We start from the raw sequence: 16,133 nt of genomic DNA, 5'->3' as shown, positions 1-16,133 counted from the left end.
TATAAATATTTATATTTAAATATAATTAATATAAATATACATATAATTTAATTATAATTTTTAATTTTAATGTAATAATAACTATAACTATAACTATAACTATAACTATAACTATAACTATATGGAGATTATAACTATAAAACAAATATAGATATAAATATCAATATATGCATATATAATATAAAATATGAAAATATAAATATAAATATTTAAATACAATAAATATAAATATACATATAATTTAATTATAATTATAATTTTAATACAATTTTTCATAAATAAATATAAATATAAATATAAATATAAATATAAATATAAATATAAATATAAATATAAATATAAATATAAATATAAATATAAATATATCGAAATTCTAACTATAAAATAAATATAGAAATATCAATATATACATATATCTAAATGTAAAATATTACTACATAAATATTTATATTTATATTTAAATATAACAAATATAAATATACCTATAATTTAATTAAAATTTTTAATTTTAATGTGATTTTATATAAATATAAATATAAATATAAATATAAATATAAATATAAATATAAATATAAATATAAATATAAATATAAATATAAATATATCGAGATTATAACTATAAATAGATCTAGATAGAAATATAAAAATATTTATTTTTATATTATATATAAAATATTATGTATATTTTATATAAAATATTAACTATAAATATATAAATATAAATTGTTTAAAAATATATATTATTCACCACATTTGGAATGAGGATCTCCATAACAAAGAGGCTCCCATGGAGAATTTTTAAAGAAAAACTTCCTTGCAAGAGGCTCTTGATAGAGACAGCAGGGAGAAATAAAATAAAGTTCTCAGTGGGTTAACTCCTCTCTCCTTCACTCATTTCTCACTCTCCTCCCCTGGTGCCATTTCAAAAAGAAAAAAACTCAATTTTACTGTCTTTTTATAAAGCTCTGCTTTGCAAACTTCCTGTATATTTAAAAAATTACATAAGCTGTTTTTTTTTCTCTTTTTTGCTTCTGTAACTGTCATACAAAGGAGCAAAAGGGATGAAATTTTGGAACTGCCAGGAATGGTTTTCAGGCAGGCACCAAAGGCTCAGGGATGGGTTTGTTCCACCCTGGTGTGTTTCCCACTGGATAATTTTAATTTTCCAGTGGTTTTCAGGGAATTCAGGAGTCCTTCTTTTGGTGTCCCCTTAGAGGAACATTTCAGGGCCTTCCCACCTCAACAGCTTCAGACCATAAAAGGATCCTGGGGAGAAAACACATTGTTCCTAAAATTTTAATTTTTTATTTTTTTGGTTGTACATAATTTTGTCCAAAACATATATTTAACCATTTTAATAAAATAAAAGCCCTTAAAATTGATGTGCTCCTTTTAGGTTATTGCCACATGATTTCAGGAGAAACAACCAAAATGAAAATTTAAATTTAAGTCTGATACATTCACAACTAAGTTCAAGTAAACCAAGCATGAAATCTTTATAAAAAAAAAGTGCCAGCATTTGTCTTTGAGCTGTAACTGGCACTAAAAGAGAGAAATGTGTGAGAAAAAAAAAGGAAATATTTAATGGAACCATGGCTGCAGTGAATTCCTGGGAATCCTGTACCATGAGTGGAGCAGTTTGCTCCTTGGTGGAAATTCTCAACCTAAATATTCAAAAGCATTTACTGCTGAATATTTTTAATATTTTCAATATTTTTGGAGTATTTTTAATAGCTGAAAACACAAGGATAGGCCAATCCTACAGGAAATCTCAGCAGGGAGACAACAGCATATGGGTAATTGAAGAAAGCAAAAATGCTTAAAGCTGTTTAGTACAAGCTGAAAATTACATTGAATTTCAGAACTTTTTTTTTTTTTTTCTGCCTCAGGATGATTCAAATGGGTCATGCAACTCTTTTCCCACATCATTTAATAAGTTCTGTGAAAGATGGAGATAATCAGCCTGGAACAAGAGCTCTTTCTGTGCAGACCAAGATGTTAAATCAGAAGTTACAACACTGATATTTGATTTAAAGTTGTATCAGCGAAGCAATTAAATGCCAGTGATTATTGCAGCTGGGGTTTCCTGGAGTTTTCTCAGTGCTGACATGCTGATAAAAAAAGATTTAAAATTTAAAAAAGCTTTTTTAACATTTCTGTCTGCAGGGGATTTCTGCTCTGTGATGTTCGTGGTGCCACTGTGAGTTTCCCATCCTGGCTTTGGGGCAGAGATGCTCAGGGAGGATTTTGCTGTAAAATTGAATTATTTTCAGCAGAGAAGGGCAGGAGCCTGGTGAGGATGATGATGATTTCCTGCCTGTGGGGTTTGTTTGGGTTCTCAGTGATTTTATCAAGCCAGGGAAGTCCCAGGTGGGTTGTTCTGGAGCTTTCCAAGCTCTTACTCCAGTTGAGTTTGGTACAGGATCCAACTCCTCTGGAATGGCACAGCCTGAGGTGGGTCCTTGAAAGGTTCTGTCACCTGTTGTTTGGCTCCTGAGATATTTTATCAGGAAGAGCTTCCTGAAATTAAATACAATATTTAAGGGGGCACCTCCTAAGCATAGCTTGCACTTTGGGAGCTGTCCTAGCAGTAGCTCTGGTTTTTTAGAAATCTGCACACTTTTATAAATTCCTCCTCCTTTTCCATTGTCTTACATGCTGGGATGAGCTCTGGGCAGCCCAGGATTCTGGGATTCAGGACACCCAGAATCCATCCAGAGGGATTTTGATGGAACATTGGTGAGATCAATCCCTAATTGATAAGATTTTGCTGAGAAAGCACATTAAAATTAATGTAAGTTCTTTAATGTAAGTAATTTCCTCACATGGGAAATTAGCATGGCCAGGGCTTAGCCCTCAGGAATTTGGGCTAAAGGCCATGGAAAGGGGTGGGAGAAAATGGGAAAAACTCAAAACTCTGTGACTCTGGTGTGTTGGATGATGAGGGTAAGACTCTGGGATATTCTGTGTCTAAAGGGAGGCTGTGCCTTTGGGACAGCTCAGAGGACAAAAATAGGTGTGGGGTAAAACTGTGGGATATTCTGTGTCCAAAGGGAAACCAGCCAGGCTGAGCCTTTGGACAAAAAATGGAGTGCAGGGTAAAAAACTGTGGGATATTCTCAGTGTCTAAAGGGAAACCAGACAGTTTAGCACACCTGTGAGGACAGTGGTGCAAGGTAAAACTCTGAGATATTCTGTGTCTAAAGGAAAACCAGCCAGGCTGAACCTTTGGACAAAAAACGGGGTGCAGGGTAAAAAATTCTGGGATATTCTGTGTCTGAAAGGAAACTAGTCAAGTTGAACCTTTGGAGCACTTCAGAGGACAAAAACAGGGTGCAGGGTAAAAAACTCTGGGATAGTCTCAGTGTCTATAAGGAAACCAGCCAGGCTGAGCCCTTGGGAGCTCTTTGGAGGACAAAAACAGGGTGCAGGGTAAAAAACTGGGATATTCTGTGTCTGAAAGGAAACCAGCCAGGTTGAACCTTTGGGGCACTTCAGAGGACAAAAACAGGGTAAAACTGTGGGACATTCTCTGTGTCTAAAGGGAAACCAGACAGTTCAGCACACCTGTGAGGACAGTGGTGCAAGGTAAAACTCTGAGATATTCTGTGTCTAAAGGAAAACCAGCCAGGCTGAGCCTTTGGACAAAAAACGGGGTGCAGGGTAAAAAATTCTGGGATATTCTGTGTCCAAAGGGAAACCAGCCAGGCTGTGCTTCTGGAACACTTCAGAGGACAAAAACAGGGTGCAGGGTAAAAAACTTTGGGATATTCTCAGTGTCTGTAAGGAAACCAGGCAGGCTGAACCTCTGGGGACACCTTGGAGTACAAAAACAGGGTGCAGGGTAAAACTCTGGGATATTCTGTGTCCAAAGGGAAACCAGCCAGGCTGTGCCTCTGGAACACTTCAGAGGACAAGAACTGCGAATCGGGGAGTGGAGCAGAGCCGGGGAATTCTCTTATCTCTCCTGCCCAGGGGGGAGCTGACCCTGCTGACAATAACCGCGGGGTTATGGCAAAGACCCGCCCAGCCACGGGGACACGGCGACAAAAACACACCCTAAACATCCCTGGGGTGATCCCCCGAGGAAAGACTCTTCCCTTCTTCAGCCTCACCTTTGTCTCCCCATTAATTGTCCATAGAGATGCTTTGAGTTCCCTTCCCACCCAAACCATTCTGTGGTGGATCTTTATTTATATATATTTGAAAATAAGAAGTGAAAATAAGCTGAAAATGTCTGAGGAATGCCTGCAAAGGGGGAGAACTACATGTAAGGATCTAAATTGGAGAGAGGGAATATTCAAGTGAAATGTGCATTTGCAGATTTTAGAAATGTGCGTTTGCAGAGCCCAGAGATGCTGCAGGAATCCGAAATCCCCCCAGCAGCAGCTCTCCAAACAATCACAGATTTTGGGAACTACAATCTCTAACAGAGTTTTCACTACAGGAACCAGCCCCAAATCCAGCCGTGGGTTTGCTCAGCTCCAGAGAAGCTGAGGAAGGCAGAGCCAGTGCACCCCAAAATTCCCCCTGGAGTAGGAAAAACCATCCTGGCTTTTTATGCAAAAATGGCTCAGTGCAGGTTCCTGAACAATCCCACACGAAGGAAAGGAAATTTTCTTTTTAATCTGAAAAGATTAAAGAGGGAGAGAAGAAAAAGGCCAAGGAGCTGCAGCTGTGCTCTTCCCCCTCCCATCTGTACGGTCAAGGTTTGGAAAATGCTCTGTGTGGTCTCTCACTGGTTTGGTTTTTTTGGTTTTTGTTTTGGTTTTTTTTTTTTTGTTTGTTTGTTTTTGGGTTTTTGTTTTTTTTTTTTTGTTTTTTGTTTTTTGTTTTTTGTTTTTTGTTTTTGTTTTTTTGTTTTTTTGTTTTTTTTTTGGTTTTTTTTTTGGTTTTTTTTTTTTTTTTTTGTTTTTTGGGTTTTTTTTTGTTTTTTTTAGTTTTGGTTGGGTTTTTTTAGAAGATTTTTTTTGGGGCTTGTTTTTTTTTGTTTTGTTTTTTTGTTTTGTTTTGTTTTGTTTTGGTTTGGTTTGTTTTGGTTTGTTTTGGTTTGTTTTGGTTTGTTTTGGTTTGTTTTGTTGTTGGTTTTTTGGGGCTTTTTTTGGGGTTTTTTGGTTTTTTTGGGGTTTTTTTCACAGGTTGTCCCAGAGGTTGTGGACTCCACATCCCTGGCAGTGTCCAAGGCCAGGCTGGAGGAATCTGAGATAATGGCAGGGATTGGAACTGGATTCTCCCCAAATTCCCTCCCAAGCAAGCCCATTCCACCATTTTTCTCTGATTTCCCCTTCCCAGACCCAGGAATTTAAACATTTAAACCTTTCCCCATCCTTGTTCCTCCCCAAACTTTCCCTGAACACCGAATTTGGCATTTCCCAACCAGCCTCCAGCATTCCCCTGGCTCCTTTCCTCCTGCTGGCCACCTCTGCTCTCCCACTTGAGGCTTTCCCAAATTTTTCATGTAGGATTGTGGATTTCCAGGAGAGCAGTTTTCCAAAGAGAAAGGCTTGGTTTGTTCCCACTGAACAATGATGCCTATCTAAATGATATTTAGAATATTAGTATATTCTATAGGTATAGAATATATTAATATATTCATATAGGTATGGGACAAGATGGAGGTTTTGTTTTTTCTTCTTCTTCTTCCTGGGTATTTTTAATTTTAATTGCATAGAAAATGCCACATTGTGGGTCATGGGTGTTTGGTCATTGGGTCAAAAGTAAAAATAATTTAGCTGTTAGTTTTTAATGGGGCAATTAGGCCTTAAAAGAGCTTTTAATGAGCAAAACAGTGCTCAATTTTATTTTTTTTTTTTTTTTCATTTTTAGCTGGTTAGCTAGCAGTGCTGTAGCACTCACTGTACCATAAATAAGAATTAATAAACAACTGAGTCCAACACAAAACTCAGCCTCTCGTGCATCAATCCCTGATTAAAATAAAAAAAAAAAAAGATTCCCCAAGGCAGGAGAATTCCCTGGTGTCTGAGATTTGTGGGATTTTCCTGGCTCACCAAAATCCACTTTTTTCCAGGACCTTCCTCCTGTGGGGATCCCAAGGAATTTAAAACCCAAGGACTTTTTTTTTTTTTTTAAATCTGAAAATAAACACAAATGGTTCCTTAATGAAGAGACACCCCAAAAATATTTTGTTTTCCAGGCTGTTCTCAAGCAAATTCTGGGAATTCTTCTCCTGTTCCTGTTGTGTTTTCCATGTTATTCCTAAGGAAAAACAAATCCAACTTCAGGGAATATCAAGTCCCACCTCAAGGCACAAAACCCCCCCACTAATTTATATTTTTATTTCCCACCTCAAGGCACAAAAAACCCCACTAATTTATATTTTTATTATTTCCCTCAGCTCCTTTCCCTTTTTTGTTTTAAATCCTTCTCCTTTACTTTTCAGCTCCCAAAAACATGGAATTATTTCCATTGGAAAACACCTTTAACATCATCAAGTCCCATTGGCAGCCCTGGGACAGTGAGAGGTGGATTGTGAATTCCATAGAAAATGGAATTAATTTGTATTTTTAACTGGATTTTTCCACAGAAAATGGGGGAAAATAAACTTTAAAGTGGATTTTCCCACAAAAACACACATAAAAATGTAAATTTTAAACCTTATTCTCCCACAAAAAGGGGGACATTTCCCCTTTTTACTGTATCTTAAAAAAATAAAATAAAATAAAATTAAAATAAATATATAAATTCTGTTTTAAACTGTACTTTTTCCACCAAAATATAAGGGTAATGTTTCTATTTTATACTGGCTTTTTTCCCCACAATTTCCACTTTAAAATGGATTTCTTCCATCAAAACAAGGAAAGAAAAATCCATTTTAAATGTGATTATTTTCCACAGAAATAGAAAAAAACCCCATCAAAACTATTTAAAACAGATTTTTATTCAGAATTTTTGTTTGCAAACACGTTGTCCAGGAATTTACATTTTAAACTGGATTTTCCCAACACAAATACGGCAAAAAAAAATTTTTTTTGACTGATTTTTCTGCAACTTCCATTTTAAACTGGATTTTCCCCCAAGCAATATGGCCCAAAAAAAAAAAATCAATTTTAAACTGATTTTTCTGCAATTTCTATTTTACATTGGATTTTCCCACCAAAAAATATGGGAAAAAAACAAACAAACAAACAAACAAACAAAAAAAAACAAAAAAAAAAAAAAACAAAAAAAAAAAACCACAAACAAAACAAAAACAAAAACAAAAAAAAAAAAAAACAAAAAAAAAAAACAAAAACAAAAACAAAAAAACCAACCAAACAAACAAAAAACCAAAAAAAAAACCAAAAACAAAAAAACTGTAAAATAGATTTTAAATACTGATTTTTCTGCAACTTCCATTTTAAATTGGATTTTCCCACCAAAAATATAGCAAAAAAGAGAAAAGAAATCCATTTAAAACTGATTTTTCTGCAACTTCCATTTTACACTGGATTCTTCCACCAAAAATATAGCAAAAAAAAAATTTTTTTTTCAAATGATTTTCCCACAACTTTCATTTTACACTGGATTTTCTCCCCAAAAATATAGCAAAAAAAAAAATCAATTTTCAACTGATTTTTCCGCAATTTCCATTTTACATTGAATATTCCCACAAAAAAAAAAAAAAAAAAAAAAAAAAAAAAAAAAAAAGAGCAAAAAAAAACCCTAAACTGATTTTTCCACAACTTCCATTTTAAACTGGATTTCAAAAAAAAAAAAAAAAAAAAAAAAAAAATTCTATTTTACACTGATTTTTCCGCTAAAAAATATGGAAAAAAAAATTAAAAATGTGCCGAGGCCCCGCGTCCCTCAGGGCCCCTGAGGCGGGAACGGCCGCGACCTTCCCAACATGGCGGCGGCCCCTCGCCCCCCGCGGCCCCCCAAGATGGCGCCGCGACCTCCCGCTCATGGCCGCGCCCGCCGCCCTCGCCCTCCCCAAGATGGCGGCGGCGCGGCGCTATGACGCCATACGTCCCGCTCCCCCCCTCTCGCTGTCCCCGGCCTCCTCCGCCGCCGCCGCCGCCGCCGGTCCCCGCCTCCCGCGCTCGCCACCGCGGCGGCCGAGGGCGACTGGCGCCGCCGCCCCGCTCGCCCCGCTCGCCCGCCTTCCCTCCGCCCGCCGCGGCCCCGCGGCGCGGGCCCGCCGCAGCGCAGCCGCTCTGAGGTGAGCGTCCTACCGCGCAATCTCCTCCAGCCCCGGCGCAGCCGCACCAACGCGGGGCCCGCACCCGCTTCCCCCGGCGGCGGCCGGGCCGGGCCCGCGGGGGGAGCCGGGGCCGGGGCGGCGCTGAGGGGGGCGCGGGGCTGGGGGGGCTCGGGGGGCTCGGGGGGCTCGGGGCTGCGGCCCGGCCGGCCGGGGAGCCGGGCCCGCGGCCGCCGGCGTTGGCGGCGCTCGGCTTCGCCCTTCTTCCTGCTCTCCTCGGAGCCCCTTCTTTCCTGCTTGCAGCCCTCACCACCACCTTTTTTTTTTTTTCCTTTTTTTTTTTTTTTTTTTTTTTTTTTTTTTCTTCTCCATTATCCTTTTCTTTTCCCCCTTCACCTTCCCTTTTTTTTTTCTTCACCCCCCCCCATTTTTTGCCTTCACCCACTTTTTTGCTTTCACCCCCATTTTTTACTTTTCACCGCTTTATTTTTTCCCTTCACCCTCTCATCTTTTCCCTTCATTCCCTTATTTTTTCCCTTCATTCCCTTATTTTATTCCTTTACTCCCTTATTATTTTCCCTTTACTCCCTTATATTTTTCCCTTTATCCTTTATTTTTTTCACTCTTCACCCCCTCATTTTTTTACTCTTCACCCCCTTATTTTTTCCCTCCACCCCTTTTTTTTTTTCCCTCCACCCCTCATTTTTTTTCACTCTTCACCCCCTTTTTTCCCCTAACCCCCTCTTTTTTTTTCTTAACCCCATTTTTTTCCCTTCATCCCTCATTTTTTTCCCTTCACTCTCTTTTTTTTCCCTTCACTCCTTTTTTTCTTTTACTCTTTACGCCCTCATTTTTTCCCCCTAACCCCTTCTTTTTTTCCCCTTAACCCCTTCTTTTTATTTTCCTTAACCCTCTTTATTTTCCCTTCATCTCTCTTTTTTTTTTGCTCTTCACCCCTTCTTTTTTCCCTTCACCCCCTTTTTTTTTCCTTAACCCCCATTTTCCCCTTATCTCCCCTTCCCCTCCCCAATAATTAATTAGATTTTAAAAAGCCTCAGAGATAAATGAGTCCAACCTTGCTAAAGTTCCTCTTCATACCCCTTTTTTTCCCCCCTTCACCTCCTGTTTTTTTCCCCAAAATTACAGAACCAATTACTTTGGAAAAGACCTCTGAGCTCATTGATTAAGTTCACCTTCATTCTCCCTTTTCCCCTTTTATTTTTTTTTCCTGTCATCCTTTTTTTTCCTCTTTATTTTCCTTTACATTTTGTACATTTATAATTTTCCTCCCTCTGTCCAGGAGGTTGGGAGGGAGTTGAAACCTGTTAATCACTCCCCTCTCTTCCATTTAAATTACCCAAAAAAAGGGTGTAAATTGCCTATAAAAAGGGGTGTAACTGGGTATGTATTAAAATACCAAAAAAAAAGGCTCTGAAATATGTGGCTGTGACTGAGGTGTGTAAATAATAATTAAGGGACAGAAATAATTCAGCTCAGGACTCTTCCTACATTTGAGGTTATCATGTTTAAGCTTTCTTGCAGCTACAGGTGATTTTCATAGTGTGGGGAAATGTTTTCTCTGTGCAAGTTTGGGAACTCTGCTGTATATTTTTATTATTTTTTTTCTCCTTCACTGAACTGTTCTTTGCAGAATTTGGGATTTTTAATCCCTTAGGCAGGACCTGGCTGTTGTGGTTTTGGTTTTAAGCTTTGCTATTCTCTTGAGTTCAGTTTTAAACCTTCTTCCCACATCCTGAGAGGATTCCCTTGTTCTTCCTCACTTTAACTTTTCTTCATCCACATCACAATTCCTCCTTTCCAAATCCTCTCACAGTAAACTTTGAATTCCCAAATACTGAGGAAATAGCTGAGAGAATTGTTCAAATCTTTAATTGAAGTTTTTGTGCTGGTGGTAAAACTGGGAGAAATTTTTTTTTTTTTTTTGTGTTAAGGGTGAAAGAGGAAGTGCATGATGGTGATGATGATGGTGCCTGTATAAAGCTGAGGGTTGTAGCAGCTGATTTTTCAGGGTTTTAATCTTGTTTTAATCTGGTCCATCCATCCCTGGAAGTGTCCAAGGCCAGGTTGGGATGGTGGGATGGGATTTAAGGTCCCTTCCAACCCAAACCATCCCATAATTCCATCCAGTGTTGATTTAAATCTGTGATTTCTGGGTGTGTTTGGTGTTTTGCAGAGGGTCTCAGTTGATTTTTATGGAGTTTTATTGCACCCTGGTTGTTTCTCCTGAGCCTCACATCATTTTTGTCAGGTTTTATGGTGCCTCTTGTGCACAGACCATAAACACAGCAAGCTGGGAGCCCTCAGCCTCATCCCCTGTGGGTTTTGTGCAGCTCTTGGAATTGTTTGGATTATTTGTAATGATTTAGGATTTAGGAAATGTGTGGTCTGACAGAGATAACTATGCCAGGACAACAAACACCCCATTCCAGAAATTAAATTAAATCATCCTGGAAAACACAGTGAGAATCCTTGGTGTGGATTGGAGGTTGCACCTCTGTGTGGCTCCATCAGGGAAATTTGGGGGATAAAGCTGTGGAGAGGAATCCCCATCCCTGGGATTGTTCTGGAATTGTCCTGGAATCCCCATCCCTGGAATTGTCCTGGAATCCCCATCCCTGGAATTGTTCTGGAATTGTTCTGGAATCCCCATCCCTGGGATTGCTCTGGAATCCCCATCCCTGGAATTTTTCTGGAATTGTTCTGGAATCCCCATCCCTGGAATTTTTCTGGAATTGTCCTGGAATCCCCATCCCTGGGATTGTTCTGGAATTGTCCTGGAATCCCCATCCCTGGGATTGCTCTGGAATCCCATCCTTGGGATTGTTCTGGAATCCCCATCCCTGGGATTTTTCTGGAATTGTCCTGGAATCCCCATCCCTGGGATTCTCCTGGAATCCCCATCCCTGGGATTGCTCTGGAATCCCCATCCCTGGGATTTTTCTGGAATTGTCCTGGAATCCCCATCCCTGGGATTGTTCTGGAATTGTCCTGGAATCCCCATCCCTTGTTTAAATTGTTAAATCCTGTGGATTTTGGGGCTGTGCTTTGGTGGTGAGCCCAGTGCTGAGTTAATGGTTGGACTCAGTGCTCTCCAAGGCTTTTCCCAACTTTCCCAATTCCATGATTCCACCAGCAGACTTTGGCCTCAGTGGGGTTTTTCCTGCTGGTTACTGGTCTGGAATTCCCTGGGCAGGAGCTCCATGCCCTGCTCTGATGCCCACAGGTGCCTTGGAGTGAGGAACTCTTCACATCTTGGGATTTCATCACTTTTTAAACCCTTTTTTCAGCCTTACACCAGGCAGTTTAACTTCTGAATATTTCAGGATTGTAGGAATGTTGGGATCATTCTTTGTGTCCATCTCCCTTCTAGGTTGGTCATGTCCAACTTCTGCCACGTGCTTGCACAAGCCCTGGGAATATTCCCATTTCTTTTCCAAAGCAGGGAGATTTCCATGCAGTTCCCTCTCTCTTGGAGGGTTTGGGAATTATTCATTTTTGATGCATTGCTCCTCTCTGATCTTGGGAAGTGTTTTCCAGGAAGGCAGCAGGGCACAGTGAACTCTGCTGTGCTCCTGAGTCCCTTTTACCAAGAAAATTTAATCCAGACTTTTCTATGTGAGAACATTTTGTGCTGTCAGTAGGAGTGGTGGAGTTGTGTTGATGATTTTTTGGTGCAGGGAGTTCTGTGAAATTCAGCCTTGGACTTTATCTTCCTCAGGCTGCTTCTGAAGTTGATCTGTGGGGAAAAAAAACCAAACCACAGTTCAGATATTTAGTGTTACCCATTACCCAAGATATTTAATGAAATAATTTAAAACCATTTTTTAGGGTTCTAAACTAACTTGTGCTGCACAGTGGGGATTTTAGTTGTGCTGTTGAGTGTCCCACTGCCCTCTGGGGGAAGAACCTCTTCCCAAAATTTGGCCTAAACCTCCTGACACCCTGTCCCTGTGTGAGTTTAGAGGGAATCCATCCTCTTAGGGTTTGAAATTCAGCTTTTTGTTGGGTCATTTTAATGCTGTCCCACAAAGCATTCAATCCCCACCCCTTCCCTGCTCCATTTATCTCATATTTTAGAGATGAAATTTGTGTGTCTGTCTTCATCAGCTCCTTTTTCCCTGAGAATCCAAACCAGGTGAATAAATCCTGACAAAACCCCTCTGCTTTCCAAATATCTCAAACTGCAAAACTCAGAACATCCTTGGTGTCTTTTATCTCTTGAAACTAAAATTCCACCAGGAGCTCTCAAGGCTGCACTGGAGTGTGAGAAAAATTTTAAGGTCCAGGGGTGGGGGAACCTCTCACCTGTCCAGGCTAAATTTGGATCATCCAGAACCTTCCAGCTTTGGGGAAAGAAATTCAGATTTGTTCTGTGGGGTTCAATATTTGTGTATTCCTCAGTTCTGTTTTTTTTTATTTTTCCCCAAAACTGGTGGTGCTGATGCAGCTGCCAGGTGAGCAGCCCCACTGGGAGGGTTGGTTGGGGTTTTTTCCAATTTTGGGAAAGCTCAGAGCCTGTGATATTTTGGGAATTTTTGCAGGAGCAGTCCCTGTGCTTCACCAGAATGTGAGAGGGTGCCCAGGTAACCCAGGCTGTGCTCCTGCTTTGATTTGGAGCTGAGTTTTTTTGGGAAAAACTGAGGCTGCTCTGGGTTAGTTGTGGATGAGTTGCTTGCCAGGCTCTGAGAAGAAATCCAAGAATTCCAAGAGGGAATCCTTTCCAGTGCCAGATGGAGCTGCAGGTTTGGGGGAGCTCACAGCTCTGATCCACGCTGACATTTTGATGTCAATGAAATTCCATCTTGTTTTTATCCCTCCTGGGGAAAAAAAAAAAAGTAGCTGTACAAAAACCCCTTAGGATGCTCAGAATAGCAGATGAATTCCATCTCAGGGTTGGCAATTCCAGCATCTCCTTCCTGTTCTTCCCCTTTTCCAGGGGCTGTGCTGCTTTTGCTGGGGAGTGGAGCCTGTTTTGTGCTGGAGGGTGGTTCACAGCATTATTTTTATTTGATGGGAGCAGGAATCTCCTTAATTCAGAGCATTATTTTTATTTTATAAGAAGCAGGAATCTCCTTAATTCAGAGCATTATTTTTGTTTGATGGAAGCAAGATTCTTCTTGGTTCACAGCATTATTTTTATTTGATAGAAGCAGGGATCTCCTTAATTCAGAGCATTATTTTTATTTGATAGAAGAAGGAATCTCCTTAATTCAGAGCATTATTTTTATTTGATAGAAGCAGGGATCTCCTTAATTCAGAGCATTATTTTTATTTGATAGAAGAAGGAATCTCCTTAATTCAGAGCATTATTTTTGTTTGATAGAAGCAGGGATTTCCTTAATTCAGAGCATTACTTTTATTTGATAGAAGAAGGAATCTCCTTGGCTCAGAGCATTATTTTTATTTGGCAGGTGTGTGAATTCATCTACCTGTTTGTGTGTTGCCTATAAATAATAAATGGGTTGCTCAGATCCTGCAGGCCAGAGGGAAACTCAACTTTTTTCAGTCCTACAAAACCCACCTGGCCTGGAGCACAGAAGGGAGAACCCATAAAGTGTATTTTCACTCACAAACCACCTTTGCTTGTGTGACCAATCCAGAAATAACTGAGTCCCTCCCACTGTTCATTAACCATCTAATTAAAGGAATCAAACTGGGATGACTTGGAAAACTTCCCCACACTCTGGGTCAAAAATACTCCCAAAACCCCAGCCCAGAGTGCCCATGTTTTATTTATTCTGTGCAAATGAAGTTTATTTTTGGTGTCAGCTTTAGAGTCTCCTGCTGCTTCCTTGGGCACCAGGAAAATCCTGTAACTCCTGATTTCCCTTTGGAAGGAGAAGGGACTTAAATAGTGCTGCTCCCTTCCCTCCCTAGGAGGAGCTGGTGGATTCAGAGCTGCTCTTGTGGTTGAAAGTTGGGTTATTTTCAGGTTTAATTCTGCATCATGAGCATTCCCATGGATTTAGGGGCAAATCAGTGAATTTGGTCCAGAAAGAAATGGTGAATTTCCCTGGGAATGGTTGGAATCATAATCAGAATACTTGATAATCTTCATCATCTAATACTTGATAATCAGAATCATGTGGAGATGGAGGTGGAGAGATGTGAAAAGCATCTGAAGAACAAAATGTGGCAGCAAATAAAAAATCCACATTCCATTTTTGTTGTTGCAGGAGCTGTGGGAGCTGGGAATCCCCACAGGATTTGCATCCTGTGCTGGAATCAGGAAAAGCAGAGAGTTGGGGTGGGTCAGGCTGCAGTTCAGGGTGGCTCTGGAAGGTCTGGATGATCCTGGGGGGCTGCAGAGTGCCCTGTGCCCGTGGGGGAGGCACACAGGGAGCACCAGCCTGCTCTGCAGGCTGTGCCAGTGTGGGGAGGGAAATGTGGGAGCAGCTTCAAACCCAGCCTGGGGCTGCTCACAGGGAGATCTCTGGGTGCAGCTGGGCTGGAAATGCACTTTTTGTCCCTGTGGGTGGTGTTGGATGTGAGGCTGTGAGTGTGACATTGGATTTTCTCACTGTGCTCTTTGCACAGGGGATATTTCCCCTTTTCATCATGGAATTGTGGGATGGTTTGGGTTGGGAGGGCCTGAAAGTTCATCTTGTGCCATGGCAGGGACACCTCCCACTGTCCCAGCTGCTCCCAGCCCAGTGTCCAACCTTGGACGTTCCAGGGATTCTCTGGCAATTCCAGCCCAGCCAGGAATTCCTTCCCCAATCTCCCCTTTCCCAATTCCCTGTGTCCTGTCCCTCCATCCCTTGTCCCCAGTCCCTCTCCAGCTCTCCTGGATCCCCTGCAATGTGCTGGAAGCTCTCCCTGAATTCCCTTCTCCAGGTGAGCACCCCCAGCTCTCCCAGCCCTGGAGCAGCTCCATGGATTCCTCTGGGCTCTCCAACAGCTCCAGTTTCTCATGTTCATTAGTTCCCATTGGATTTTTTGGGGAATTTTTCCTTCTCAAGTGCATATTTTACAGACATGTTCTTGAACCACTTGAACTTCAAGAAAGGGTGGCCAGGCTGCCATTCTGGGTGGAAATTTGATAATTAAACGTGGTCAGGACTGTACTGTCTGTTCTTAACCATGTTCTGATCTCATTGAGTTAATGCCACATCCTTAGGGTGATCCATCATCATTTTAGGCAGGAAAAAAAGGTACAGAGGTATCAGAGGGTGTCCAAAGGAGGAACTCAGGGATGGGGAAAGGGCTGTAGGATTTGGTTTGAGGGGAGGCTCAGCTCCCTTGGGGGCAGCTCTGTGTGCCCAGGATCGAGGGAATGGCATGAAACTGTGCCAGGGGAGGCTCAGCTTGGAGGTCAGGCTGGAAATCAGGGAAAACTTCTTTCCAGAGGGTGCTGGGCAGGGAATGGGCACAGCTTGAGGCTGCCAGAGCTCCAGGGGTGTTTGGGCACTCCCAGGGTGGGATTGTTGGGGTGTCTGGGCAGGATCCCACATCCTGAGGATATTTCCAATGTCCCCAAGGCTGGACAGAGCTCACACTGGACACTGGTGACCCTCCACACCCCCAGAGCTTCTCTGTCACCCCCCTCCTGCTCAGCCCTCTCTGTGTCACCCACTCCCAGGGAATGGGCACAGCTTGAGGCTGCCAGAGCTCCAGGGGTGTTTGGGCACTCCCAGGGTGGGATTGTTGGGGTGTCTGGGCAGGATCCCACATCCTGAGGATATTTCCAGTTGAGGATGTCCCCAGATGTGGCCACACTGGACACTGGTGACCCTTCACCCCCCTCCTGCTCAGCCCTCTCTGTGTCCCCCACTCCCATTCCCCTGTGCTGTGGCACTCCAGCAGAACCACTAATCCTCTCCCTCTCCATAAAAGAGGATTAAACTGGGAACATTTGCACCTTCCAGCAGCAGCCAGGGCCCTGCTCTGTCTTTTCCAGCAGTAATCCCAAGGGCTGTGCCTCTGTGCCCAGCCAGGTTAGGAATCCTTGCATTTACCACTCTTGCCTGTT

General features: G+C 41.5%; 1 protein-coding gene across 1 annotated transcript in view; it reads left to right on the top strand.

The window, feature by feature from the left end:
* Window positions 1–7,994: 7,994 nt before the first annotated feature.
* NRF1 (nuclear respiratory factor 1) overlaps window positions 7,995–16,133 on the top strand; it is a 62,821-nt gene continuing 54,682 nt past the window's right edge. Inside the window, exon 1 of the mRNA XM_056482318.1 lies at window positions 7,995–8,161. The gene's annotated coding sequence lies outside the window, so the exon portion shown is untranslated. The remainder of the gene's footprint in view (window positions 8,162–16,133) is intronic.

Source organism: Oenanthe melanoleuca, chromosome 1A, assembly GCF_029582105.1.
Source record: "Oenanthe melanoleuca isolate GR-GAL-2019-014 chromosome 1A, OMel1.0, whole genome shotgun sequence".
Classification (NCBI taxonomy): domain Eukaryota; kingdom Metazoa; phylum Chordata; class Aves; order Passeriformes; family Muscicapidae; genus Oenanthe; species Oenanthe melanoleuca.
This window is presented reverse-complemented; position numbering and strand designations above follow the sequence as displayed.